Genomic DNA, 4,172 nt, shown 5'->3' with positions numbered 1-4,172 from the left:
ATTTTATCTTGGCTCCTCTCTTCAGCGCTTCAGAATGTTATTGAAAGATATGAATAAAAACACGTTACTCTTAATTTGGCTGGCTCTGGTCTTCACTTCAGGCTATGATCAGACCTCCTCAGATGAACTATCTATCAGAAGAACATCCCTTTAGAATAATATCTAACCACCGTCGTAACAAAGACATGACAACCCCTATACAATGAAATATATAATAAGAGCAAATTTACAGGACCAGAATTCGAACCTACTTCATTTAAGTCTCATACAGAGGTGACAGGGTTACTTACCCACTTGGCTATCAAGGTAGACTCCAGGTGACTTACAGTATCTCTTCCGTGTATATTCATGGAGGATCTGGGCTCCATACCCATCGAATTCAATATCAAATATTCCCTAATTGTTGTGTATTTTTATATAGATCATAAGGGTGTGTGACACCATGTTTCCAAGCAATGTCTCACATGTTTTTATGATAAATAGTTTGATAAAATGGGGAAATTCGTGTCACTAAAAACAGAAGAAAAAAAAAGGCCTTTTTCCACATAGTAGTCACAATATTGGGAAGGCAGGGACGCAAGATGATCAACACAGTGATAATAAGAGCTTAATTGGTAGTAAGGAAATGCAAAGAACGCAGTACAAAAAAAAAGAGAGAGGAAAAAAGTGCAGTTACCTCATACATAGAAAGGGACGATCGAGCAGAGGGGCCAAGAAAGTTAGTAGGGAACTGGAAATGCTTTCGGTTCTCAGGAGGTCTTGTTCCAAATATGGCTGCTACAATATTCCCCTCTTTACCATAGCATTGACCTGACCTCTGGGTAACCTCCTGTCAGCATATCCACTGTAATGGTCAGCATAGCAAAACTTATTTTAGGCAAGATCTTAGAAGCGATCCTGGTAGGAGGGACTCAGATATAAAATACACGCACATACACACACACATTTGAGCGTCCTTGTTACGTGTCTGGTGACGTTAAGCCAACAACTATCGATGGAGAGAACTGGTTCCAGTCGTCAGAACTCGGGTTAGTTAGTACGTTATTGGTCTCGTCGTAGCAGGTAAGGAAGTGTGCTGAAGTTCTTGTACATCCTTAATCTGGCGTTAAAATACTGTTATTTGTAAGCTTTTGGACTTTGGTTTTCTCTTCGTTTGGTATTGTTTTCCATTAATGGTCCTGCTGACAGAGCTGTTTTTTTTCTTTCTTTCTTTCTTCAAACTACTCGAAAAGCTGTTGTGTAAATATCTATTGAATAGTAGTACGTACTTCCTCGCCATAGAAATGCTTATTTGAAGTGGTGCCTCTTGAAGTATATCACTTTGTGATTGTTTTTCAGGAACTCAGGAAATCCAACTAGTACTGTGAATGGTTATGTTTATAGCTGGATCTTCACTATTGAATTTTGTTATCTAATGTGGGGTTTATTCCACCGATCTCTAACATGAACACTAAACTCGGTAATATGAAGGTAAAAGCGAATGGTAAGTTTATCATGTTTAAGTTCCAACTCCAGTTCATTCTTTTTATACCTCCACCCTTTTAGGGGCGTGGGGGTGTTCTCTCTCAACTGATTATGGTTGGTCGGAAGACCTTCCATAATCAGTTTTGGGAGTTTTTTTTTTTATTTTTTTATTCTATCACTTGTTTACTAAATATTTTTCTAATTTGATTATAGGTTCATGGCTAAATTTAATAAACTGTTTACAAAACAGTACTAAATACTTGTCAAATTTAATTATAGGTTCATGGCTAAAATCAATCACTTATTTATAAAACGGTACTAAATTCTTGTCAAAATTCAATATAGAGGTTCATGGCTAAACTCAATGAAGTCTTTGGATTAAAAAAATTAAATCTTTAGTTTAGCCGACTAAGTCTTAAAATGTTCATTGCAATGAACAGTTTAAAAATAACCATTTAAATTGGAGTAACAGTTTTAGAATCTTTTATTAATCTTCAATTAAACGTAGTGAAATCGTGTACAGTTTAAAAACTGTTTAAATTAGAGTAACTGTTAAGCTACACAGTTGGAGATTTGTGTTAATTTGAAATTAAAAGTGAAATCGCGCACAGTATGCCAGGACAAATTTCTGTCCCGTTCATTTTCATTGCAGGTCTTGCCCATGGAGAAAGAGGCCAGGTAATTTAGGTTCAAGAGGTTCCCAGGCAGGACTAAGTGGTGAAACCAAAATCGGCCATACAATGTTCCTGTGCATTGTACTGCGTTGTTTTTGACTTGAGACAAGCATCGTACTACTTCGTTTGCATCAGTAAAGGAATGGATATGAAGATTGTTCTTAGCTTTTAATCAAAATGTTGTACTTTGTAAATGAATTTAAATTGACTTCAATGTTTCATGATCCTAGGTCGTTAACTTATTTTCCAGTTGTTGGTTTTCAAAGTTTGTATTGACCTGATTTCCCTTGATTGTCATACTGTGGTCTTGTTTCCTCGTTGGAGATGTTTTCCATATCTCCTTTCAAAGGTTCCTGTTTGGCTTTCATATCTTGAGGATTAATTCGTTACATTCTTATTGTTATTAAAGTATTATAACTTAACAGTAATATTTGAATAAGTATATTTCCTGGCCCATTACTGGAGCTGATGATACTATAGCAAAGCACTATAGTTTAGTGTGATGGCAACTATTATAGCCAATGACATATGAATAGTAATGATTCTGCATGGAGGTATATAAAAATGCAGTAGACTGCCCGTCTCGGGGTTCGGAACTGAGAAAATTATCTATATATAATTGCTTATATATAAAGGTGTGCGTAATTTGGCAAGTTTTTAATCAGTTTGGATATTTAAGTTTTGACATTTAAATTCCTACTGATTTTAGTAATGAATGTTAATCATACGACGTTTTAAATTAGTGTAACATCCAGATCGGTTGAGAACTCGCCTGCTTATGAAGTGCTATTAAGTAGTTTGGTACATCTAGGTAATAACTTCTGTAGCAGTTGATTTGCTTATTAAGAATTTACCGTTTGTTTAGGGGGTAGACTGTAATAAACCTGCGGTGGCTATAATAAACACGGCGAAATGCATTTGACGCCCCAATCCCTAGTGGCTGTCGTGTTAGTTGAAACGTTCCTTGCAGTCCGTGTGGAGTTATTACCTAGAATTACCAGTGGTTAGCAATGTGTGTTAATGACTAACTCGTTCACATGTTACGGTCAGCCAGTGTAGATGTTTGGTGTTCTTCTGACGTACGTTGCAAAATAACTTAATTATTCATGCTAGGACTTTTTAAAAAAATTTAAAAAACTTTAAATTTTGGCGAAGGAGTGCCAAGAAATTTAACAAGTTTCAATGACTACCTGTAAGCTGTTCAGATAAGTCTGGCAGTGAACTAATATTTGAGTTTGCTCGTAAAAAAATTATAGTTAAAATTCTGCTGATAGTGCTTTATCTTAAAATCCTGAGTGTAATTATGGTAATGGAACTTGAATAAATTCTGATTTTTATTAGTTAAGTTAAGTCTGTTGACCAGACAGCTCTGTGGTAATCTCACAAGTAGACAACTGAACATGCCATTGGGCACTATAACGACATAAGCTCCAGTTTACTACAATATTACTGTATTGTTAAGTGTGAGGAATTAGTAGTTTATTAAGGCAAATTTATTAATGATTAACGGAGGTTGGTACGAATGTTATGGTGGAATCTTGTTTCAGCCAAGCTTTCGGTCACTTGAAACTATTATTACACGATAATTATTTTTCAATAATCGGCTCTTCCATCGGTCTTGTGCCATAGCTGTCTTGCGTTGCCGTTCATTGACGAAGGAGTTAACAACCTACATATCCTAATAATTATCTTTCTCTCTATTACATCAAAGATCCAGCTATGTAGAATGCAATAAGGTTTGATATTCTCTTATCTTCAAATGCACTTAGCTTAACAACAATACGATTATATATAAAAATTTATAAAATATATTAGATATGTTTCTTTGTAGCTAATGACAAGAGATGACTTCAATTACCTTAAAAACCACTTATCAATATCAAGTAAAAGAAACCTCTGCTTTCCGTTTCTTTGCTTTCAGGTGGTTTCAGGTGGCAACCCTTCCAATCACTCACCGGTTTTGTCTTACTATGGAACGGTATCAAAATGAACAACAGAGAGGAAGACGATCACCAGGGCAGAGGAGGCTATTGA

At 35.7% G+C, this 4,172-nt stretch overlaps 1 long non-coding RNA gene across 1 annotated transcript; it reads left to right on the top strand.

Moving 5' to 3' along the window:
• Nucleotides 1–1,016: 1,016 nt before the first annotated feature.
• LOC135224116 (uncharacterized) lies at nt 1,017–3,031 on the top strand. The gene is made up of 3 exons (XR_010316624.1): nt 1,017–1,062; nt 1,339–1,483; nt 2,117–3,031. It is a non-coding gene; the product is annotated as an uncharacterized LOC135224116 (long non-coding RNA).
• Nucleotides 3,032–4,172: the final 1,141 nt, after the last annotated feature.

Source organism: Macrobrachium nipponense, chromosome 10 (assembly GCF_015104395.2).
Source record: "Macrobrachium nipponense isolate FS-2020 chromosome 10, ASM1510439v2, whole genome shotgun sequence".
In the NCBI taxonomy this organism is placed as follows: Eukaryota; Metazoa; Arthropoda; class Malacostraca; order Decapoda; family Palaemonidae; genus Macrobrachium; species Macrobrachium nipponense.
This window is presented reverse-complemented; position numbering and strand designations above follow the sequence as displayed.